This window comes from Oratosquilla oratoria, chromosome 14 (assembly GCF_046742065.1).
Source record: "Oratosquilla oratoria isolate Oo_2021 chromosome 14, ASM4674206v1, whole genome shotgun sequence".
Taxonomy (NCBI): domain Eukaryota; kingdom Metazoa; phylum Arthropoda; class Malacostraca; order Stomatopoda; family Squillidae; genus Oratosquilla; species Oratosquilla oratoria.
In genome coordinates this window covers 49509234-49519233 of record NC_134790.1, presented here as the reverse complement: position 1 = coordinate 49519233, position 10000 = coordinate 49509234, and positions in this window count along the sequence as shown.

Sequence of the window (10000 nt, the reverse complement as noted above, 5' to 3'; positions counted from 1 at the left end):
CGGCAATTCTTGGAACCACTATATCTCACCCATTCACTCGGCATTCAACTAACAATCCTCGAGTTAACTGTCGGCCCCACCTAAACTTCTATACTTACTGTAAGCCCTGAATCAAATCTTATGACTCTCGTAGAAACTTTCCTAGTATTTGTATAAGGAGTTTGTTTGCTCCTAGCAATTTCCAAAGTTTTCTATACTCGCACAGTAAGTCGTGCTAATTAGAATCCAGACCCGTTGTTTATCCCAAAGGCTCAGTACCCGAATGGTAGAACGAGGACCCTCGTTCAAAGCGAACTCTCTCTATGCAGGCTATCTGTAGTTTCGGTTGCGTAGTCCTGAGCGCTGGTATTCTAACTAGCATACATTCACCAGAACAATTATTTTCTAACCTGAGTACTTCAAACCCACTGATTCCACTTCTAACCAAACATTGAATAACGTCCCGTTTATTCCTTGTTAAGTTCAAGAGTTGGTTAACGTAATTCATTGGAGCGGAATTCTTTATCATTCTCCTATAGTAACCAATTAATCCACCATTCAAAATGGTATTCAAAATCGACACTTTCACAGAGAATCCCTCTGTGGATCAACTAGCAGATGATCTCAAACTGAGAGACTGGCGAGCTTTGGCCCAAACTTATCATATAAATGTCCCTCCTTCTCTTAACAAAACAGATCTTAAAAGCATTGTCATAAATCGCCTAATTGACATGGAAGTCTTAGATGTTGACGCCTATCAATTACTTCCCGGCACTAGTGGGACCACAGGACGTAATGTAGAATCAGACACGGAAGTAGAAACAGCAGAGACAGCCACACACGACCTAACACTAAACACCCCACCAGATCCTAGTATTATCCACCCTACCCCTGACTACACGAATAGATCAATAGTTTCCTTAGAACTAGAAAGACTTAAATTAGAAAGAGAGAAAATTGAATATGAGCGAGAAGAGCGTAAACGTCAGCGCGAACATGAACGTGAGATGAGAGAACATGAACGTGAGATGAAAGAATTTGAACGTGAGATGAAAGAACGCGGACAGAGACACGAGATAGAATTATATCAGTATAATAGAGAGACAAATACTTCCGTTCAGCTGCACTACAACATAGCCTCTATCCCCCCTTCTGACGAGTTAGAACCAGAGTACTTCTTTCGAAAGACTCGCAGTGCACCTCAAATGGCACGAGAAAGAATGAATATGGCTTATTCAAAATAAACTAGTATGAACCGCCGCCAAGGTCTTTAACAGTCTTGAAGAGTATACCTTTTATAACAGAGTCAAAACCAGTATCCTTAATGCCTATCAAGTTACCTCAGAATCCTATAGGTAAAAATTTAGAAACTTGTTAAAAACTTCAACTTTAACTTATGTAGAATTTGCTGCTGAAAAGCTGAAGCTCTTCAAACAATGGCTCTCCTCCCGTAAAATTTATACGTATAATCAATTGGTAAAATTGATGGTCATTGAGGAGTTCACACGAAGAATTCCATTCCAAGTAATGATGTATATCACTGACAAGGGTGTACTAGACTTGAATGAGGCTGCCCAGTTGGCCGATCAATTTACGGTGATGCACAGGTTGGCATCGAAACGCGAGCGTCCATGTGTAAAGTCATCAGCAGATTCCCTCGCGTCTCAGGATGATAAGCTGTTTAGGGAAGTTCTCTTATACCCCTCCTTCCTCCGATACCTGTGGCTACTGTAAGAAACCTGGTCACCATATTTCTCGATGTCAAGCTTCAGGCTGTAGAACCTCCTCATTCACTAAGCAGCAAAAAGAATCATATAAATGCCAAAGTAAATCCACTTCAAGGAAAAATCTATCTAACTTACAAGACCCTCCAGGACCCATGTCTCATGTTGTAAAGGCCGGTTCTCAATCCCAGAAAGATCCTTTACAATATTTCAAATCTCAAGGTGAAATCGCCCTCGCAAGAAGCGGTCCTTTTCTCCCCATTATCATTCTTAGAGACACTGGTGCCACTCAGTCAATTATAAAAAAAAAAATCTGCTCTACACAAGATTGGGACCAGAATCACTGGACCCAAAGTAATCATAAGTGATCTGTCTTCGGTTCAGTCCACAGAACTGATCAATGTGTTCCTCAAGAGTAAATTCTTTCAAAAGGAAGTGGAGATCGGCATCTGGCACAAACCCCTTTCTATTCCAGGCGTTGATCTCATCCTTGGTAACGATCTCGCCGGCTCCCTAGTAGTCCCTCCGCCCGAAATAGTAAATTCTCCTTGTGACCTAAGCCCTACTCTGGTAGAATACCACTTTTATCCCGAAATATTTCCTCTATGTGCGGTCACCCGCTCACAAAATCGTCCTGTAGACCCCCCACTGCCCAGTACATTTGATCTTCCTAACCAAATTGTATCCTCTGAAAACCTATCCAGAGCTCAACTCGAGGATACCACCCTCCAAAACTTCCATAGAGTAGCAGCCACTTCTCTAGAAGAAGTTGACCACTTCTCTGGATTCTACTACCAAAAGGGAATCCCAATGAGAATAACCAAACCCCCTCCCCGTTCTAATCTCGATACTTGGGTCGAACGACACCAAATTGTCATCCCTCGTTCTTTCCAACCCAATATCATCCAGGCTGCTCATGATGATTCTGGAGGACATCTAGGTGTTTGTAAGACCTACGATCGAATAAATGAGCACTTTTTCTGGCCCTGTCTTAAGAAGACCGCCACTGATTATGTTAGGACTTACCATAGTTGCACGATGATGGGAAAACCCAACCAGAAAATCCCACCAGCTCCCCTGAGCCCCATCCCCGTCTCTGGTGAACCATTTGAAAAAAAATCATCATTGATTGTGTGGGGCCATGGTCCAAGACAAAGAAAGGAAATCAATATATCCTCACTGTAATGTGTTCGGTAATTAGGTACCCTGAAGCTTTTCCTCTAAAGAAAATTAATGCTCGAGTCATAGAAAACACCCTGTTAAACTTTTTCACTCAAGTGGGTCTATCCAAAGAGCTCCAATCTGACAGAGGAACAAGCTTCACCAGTGACCTTTTACTAATGTACTAGAAGAATTAGGCACTACCCAAACCCTATCCACCGTTTATCATCCTGAAATTCAGGGCGCCCTTGAACGGTTCCATCAGACACTCAAGGCCATGCTTCGGAAATTTTGCTTAAATTCCCCTTCAGATTGGGATGAGGGACTACCCCTCATGTTATTTGCCGTAAGGGAAACCGTACAGTCCTCGTTAGGGTTTTCTCCCTTCGAACTGCTGTACGGTCGCCAAATAAGAGGACCCCTTAAGGTCCTTAAGGAACACTGGTATCAAGAGGCCCCTCATCATCCCAAGCAGACGGTGAACCAGTATTTTGATCAATTAAAACACAGACTGAAATTAGTCCAAAACATTGCCTTAGAGAACTTAGCCACGTCTCAAGGCATAATGAAAACCCATTTTGACCAGAAAACCAAGGTTCGAACCTTTAAACCCGGTAACAAGGTACTCCTGTATCTGCCCATACCTAGAGCTCCCCTCACTCACAAGTTTCAAGGTCCCTATATAGTTTCTCACCGCCTTAATAAACTCAACTACGTTGTCCTTACTCCTGACACGCGAAAAGACTCCAAACTTGTTCATGTAAATCTGATAAAAAGAATACCTAAGGAGACAACCTCCTCATGACTCCCTGAGACCTATCCAAAATACAGAAGGTGAATCAATGCTCCTAGTACAAAATAATGATCCTACCATTCTCCAGCTTAACTCCTACCTCCTCTCTAACCCATCCTCATTCCTTGTCCACTTAAACGAAAAACAACAGGAGGATCTAACCCTTCTATTCCAAAAAACATTCTACCGTCTTCGCAGACCACCCAGAGTTATGCACTACGGTTGAACACGACACAAAACTTCTTCTTAACACTTCTCAACCCCCATAAACTCAAAATTATGAAGACTGAGGTAGACTACCTGGTGGAACATCGTCTGGCAGAACTAAGGTCCTCTCCCTGGGCATCCCCTGCTCTGCTGGTCCCCAAAGAAGATGGAAGTTGGAGACTCTGCGTGGACTACCGTAGATTGAACTCCGCTACAGTGAAGGACCGTTCACCCTTACCCCGTATCGACACTATTTGACCGGGTAGGGAAGTCCCGTTTCATCTCCAAGATAGACCTAATCAAAGGGTATCATCAGATCAAACTGACTCCTGAAGCCCAAACTCTCCTCTACCTTCGTAACCCCTCTTGGCTTGTATAAATTCCTGGTCCTCCCTTTTGCCCTGTGTAACGCTCCCACCACCTTTCAGTGGGCCATCAATCATACCATCTCTGGATTAGACAACACTTTTGCCTACCTTGATGATATTCTTGTTTTGGCAGATTCGTGGGAAGACCATCTCACCAGACTAAACTCCCTTCTAGATCGCCTTTCCACCGCAGGATTCGTGGTCAACTTATCCAAATCAGACTTCGGCCGAGCTACGATCACCTATCTAGGGCATGTGGTTGGTCGCGGGCTGTGCCGACCCAAGATGGCCAGCATCCAGGCCATCCTCAACTTCCCTATCCCAGTCAACCGGAAATCGCTCCGAAGGTTTCTAGGAATGGTAGGGTTCTGTCGTTGCTATTGCCGCAACTTCTCGGCAATAGCGGCCCCCCTTACAGCCCTGACCAGCCCTAAAGAGAAGTTTGTCTGGCCCTCTGCCTACCAAGACTGATTTGAAACCCTCCAACGTTTTCATGAGCACCAAGCCCGTACTTAAGACTCCCGAGTATTCACGCCCTTTCGTCCTCCAAATAGACTCCTTCGGAGAGGGGATAGGTGGTGTCCTTCTCCAAGACGACGACAACTCCCCCACTATCCACTCGGTTAGCTAGTACTCAGCCAAATTACTGCTTTATCAACGCCCCTACTCCACGGTGAAAAAAGAGGCCTTGCCCCTCGTCTCTGCCTTCAAGCACTTCGAGTGTTATCTAAGCTATCCTGGACACCAGACACTTGTCTACAGTGACAATAACCCTCTCATCTTTATTAAAACAACCAGACTCACCAACCAACGCATTTTTCGGTGGGCTCTCCAGCTCCAAGCTTTTAACTTCCGGACGAGTCACAACAAGGGTGAAGACAACATCCTGGCGGACACTATGTCCAGAGGAGCGGACGCCCAGACAGCTCCCAGTGACTAAAGAACCTTTAACCCAGCTCCACCCCTTTACGCTGGACTTCTGGAACGGGGATGTTATAGTCACTGGTCACCACCGTCATTTTCTTCTATCAACCCCCCGAACCACGACCATTCAACGGCTCTCACAAACGACCCATCAGCCCCACTCCCTCGTCCTAGTAAACAAGTTGCTATCAGCTTAAATGGGTTGCTGGTTCGATCTTGTTTCAAGCCGGACTCAAAGCTGACCAGGCCACGTCATAGCTTCGCCCATTTCGACCCACTTCTTAAGGGCGGTCACCCCCATCGGAACCCAGACTCGTTCTCTGAGACTCACTCTATGAGAATCGCTCTCCGAGACTCGCTCTCCAAGAACTGTGGCATCCCAAGGTCTCAACACGCTCCGTTTCGGCCTGTTTCACCAGCCGTCCGATCACCGGCCTTCTCTCCTAGGAAAAGCCTCATTCCGTCTACAACTAACAAGTACCCCCCTATACTCTTGTACCTATTAGAAGTGGAATCCTCCCTCCTTTTCTTTTTTATATTTGTCTTTTATGTATTTACTGCATATTATCTGTGTATTCTCTATGTACCTATGTTTATTTGTATTCGCGATGGTGGGTGTTAAATATCTTTATGATATAAGCCTTCTCGACTTGCCTTTACGTGTGTACATTTAATCCGAGAACCATTGCGAACATACTTTTTTTTTATTGCGGCTGCTTAGTGCCTTCGTGAACTATCTGTTTCCACCCCATATAGACCTCGCCACCTCTTCCGAGTCCTGAGTACTTCGGCATACTTTAAGCAACCCCGTGACAATATATATATATATATATATATATATATATGTAAGAGACAGTTTTCCAATATATATATATGTATATATGTATGCATATATTAATATATATATATATATGTATATATATGTATATATATATATATATATATATATATATATACATATATATATATTGATATATATGTCACAACTTTGGGGTTGTGACACACCGTCCATTTTCCCAATTTCACGTCTGTTTTCCAACCATAGTTTGCAAATACTTTCGTTCAAGGACCTAGCTGATATAGTGGGCTTTACATTTGTATCTTCCTGTCATTTCCTCTATTCTGTGAAATTACCGGAATTCTTAGAATCTTTAGCAACTGCTTGTTATTTTACATACTATTATACTTGTTATCTGTTGCACCAAGTTGGCCGTCAGTTGTAGAGCCTTAACGAGTTTTAAGAATTGCCTATTCATAGGAATTTCCAGCCCTTTGTACACGGTGCCCATTTATAACGAAATACAGAGATACCACGAATGTTTAATGATTGAGCCTGGGATATGTCAACCTTGCGAATTTATTGCTTCACCATGTAATTATAATTTGGTGTCTTATGTTCAAAAGTAACTTATAATTGAAGTGATGCTCCTGTTGCAAGTAGAACGGACTTGTTCAGTTTCGTCAAGGAAGACAGCCATGACACTGTCATCATCCAAGCAATAAGTGTATCTGGTTTTACCGACTGCATCCTCCAAGATGGGAAGTCCACCGTTTATTGGATTCGAAATTAAGGAATGCAGTCTATATGGAGAGTTCCTCAGAGCTCTAGAGGTATTGATTGAGTGAATTTTTAGTTAAAATACTAGTGCGCAGGATTAGTTAGGTAGAACCGGTAAACTATAGGTACATGATACATTATACTTCATATAAATCACATGCTGTTGTTTCATGTTAATTTACCTACATTCTCAAATTGTGGTTACTTAATGTGCACCATTTTGTTCAAACCACATGCTCTTGTTTCATGTTAACTTACCTACATTCTCAAATTGTGCTTACTTAATGTGTAATATTTTGTTTAAAATGACGTGCTCGTGTTTCATGCCAACTCACCCACATCCACATTGCTTACAGTTTGTCTTCAAATTGTGTTTATTTAATGGGAAGCATTAAAGTGTTGGGTCGCTTGCTTTCGAAATGTACTCACTGTGGAATTCGTGCTATTAAATTGATTTCTTCAAGTTTATTTAATTAACCTAGGGTTGTGATTAGCTAAATGAGTCGAATCATTCTGTATCCCCTTTCAAGTGTTAAAATTTAGACACGCCGCTCACAGGGAAGCGAGAGTGGTCCCGGTCGGTGAAGCAAATCTTCTGGACCTCGGCTTCCATTGTAGCTATCCTCCTTCACCCATTCCTCGAAAAATTTAAGGATGATCGCAACCCCACATCCACAACCTTTCCTTTCCACTATCCAGAGATTTGTGACAATATATATATATATATATATATACATACATATATACATGTATGTATATATGTACATATATATGTATATACATATATATATATATATATATATATATAAACAGTGCTCGACAAGGAAGTACGAACGGGTAGCGAGAATGAGTGATGAGGAGAATGAATGAGTCATAAATCAATAAACGAAAGCTCACTTCGTACTTCTAATACTTTGATGGGTGGTCTTTATGTACAATGATCTCACGAAGGCTGTTTGGAATATAAGTGGCGTACTTGGCAAGATGTGCAGGGGTTATACTAGCCCAGGAGCAGAGAGCTCGTACCTTTACCCTGCAGGTCTTGTTTAATGTGGTTCCACAGGTTTTCTATTGGGTTTATGTGAGGACTATTGCCTGGCCAGTCTGCTATGTAAGGTATATGATAGTCTTTAAGCCACTGAGTAACACTACGAGCAGTGTGGGCTAGGGCGTGATCTTGTTGAAAGATGTTAGCACCTGAGCTATTAAAAGAATCCTCCAGGTGGTCATTTAAGAGTTCATAATAAACATATTGGTTCATTTTTTCATTTTTCGGTAGTGCAACAAGGCTCTCAAGTCCTCTTCCACTAAAACTTCCCCATGCCATGAGAGAATCAGGGTGTTTCACTGTTTGTTGAACGTACCGGGGGTCAAGAGGGTCGCTACCCGCACGCCGATACACGTTTCCACCCCTATTGCCAGTCACAATAAAGGTGGACTCATCGGTCAAGAGAATATCCAGCCACTTATCATCATCCCACTGAAGATATTTTTTTGCAAAACTCGACCCTACGGGGCCTCTGGTTAAGAGTGAGAAGAGGCTTCTTCAACAGGCGGTGGTTTCTGTACCAAAGGTCGTGAATGCGGCGGCTAAATGTTCGCACACTAACCTCCCCAAAGAGTCCCGGGGTACTTTCTTTTATTTTTCTGGCGGTAACACGTGGATTATGCTCTAAAAGTCTCTTGATAACATTAGTAGCACGAGGGGATGTCTTTTGGGGGTACTTTTTCCTTGGTTTGTAACCGGGTGTATCACAGCCACCTTCCCTCTTAAAAATGGCAACCCACTTGCACAAAGACGTCTTGCCAACCCCAACCTGCTCCATTATTTCCTTTGTTTGGTGACCATATCTATGTAAGGCTATGACCTGGGTTATTGTCTCTTGTGATAGATATTTGTTCTTGCCCATATTAAGGCTAGAAAACACCTCTGTCTGCAAAAAACACTGACCGCCTAGGTGGCGTCGCCAGAACACTCACGGAACAAAAAACTTCCCCACGAAGGCTAAGAGGTAACTGAGGGATGATTGATAGGATGCGTCATAAACCCTACCCTTAGCTACACCCACTTGTCCGTTAGCACTTCCTTGTCCATATCATTTATCCCCCTGGTAGGGTCTTTCCATTTTGGAAAAAGAAGTACGAACGGTGGCAGCCTCGTCCGTGCTTTCTTGTCGAGTACTGTATATATATATATATATATATATGTATATATACATATATTCATATACACATATATATATACATATATATAGATATATATATATAAATCACGAAGAACCCACAGTCGGAAAAAAAGGAAAGTTTAGAAGTGTAACTTCTATATTTCGGCTATATATATATATATATATATGTATATATGTATATATATATGTATATGTATATATATATATATATATATGTATATATATATTCATATATATGTATATATATATGAGAGTGTAGTTGGACGAAGAACAAGCGAAGATGGGCTGGAACTCCTTTATTGCTTATACATTTCGGCCGACTCGGTCTTCTTCAGTAAGCTGTCTACAAACAGCTCTAACCATAAAATTATACACTCGAAGACGGGGACACGGACAGGTCATTCCGGTGGCTGTCTGGGGATTCCAATTCCCGTACCATGTATATGTTTCCCAATTGCAATTTGCTTGCTGCCTTCGATAAACATACGAAACCTCCCCTGTCATTGTTATTTTCATAAGAGTTAATATAGGCAGCTTCAACTGCTTTTTTCAAAGTTCCTTTTTAGCCCTGTATGTAGGACCTCGACCCTATCCCAGTGGGGTAAATGTCCAGATTTGTCAGATTGCTGAACGAGCGAGTTAGACGTCCTGTGTGACCTCAAGTCCCTTTTATGCTCGGCTAGGCGTTTCTCAGCGCCTCGATCTGACTCACCGTATGTATATATATATATATATATATATATATATATATATATATATATATATATACATGTGTGTGTGTGTGTGTGCGTGTGTGTGTGTGTGTGTGTGTGTATATGTATATATATATATATATATATATATATATGTATGTATATATATATATATATATATATATATATAATATCACAGCATATTCAGTGTTGGTGATCTTTTTCTTTAGGCTGTGATATGTTGGTGTTGTGTATTTTTGTGATGTTTTTGTATGTGTTATGTAAGCCTTTGTGATAATGTTTGTGTGACCAATGTACTCCTCATGCAAAGTGCACCGTCTTTGTTTAAATTACATGAGTACTTGTACAAATTACTTTGGTTCAATTTGTCTTTTGCTACTGTCATGT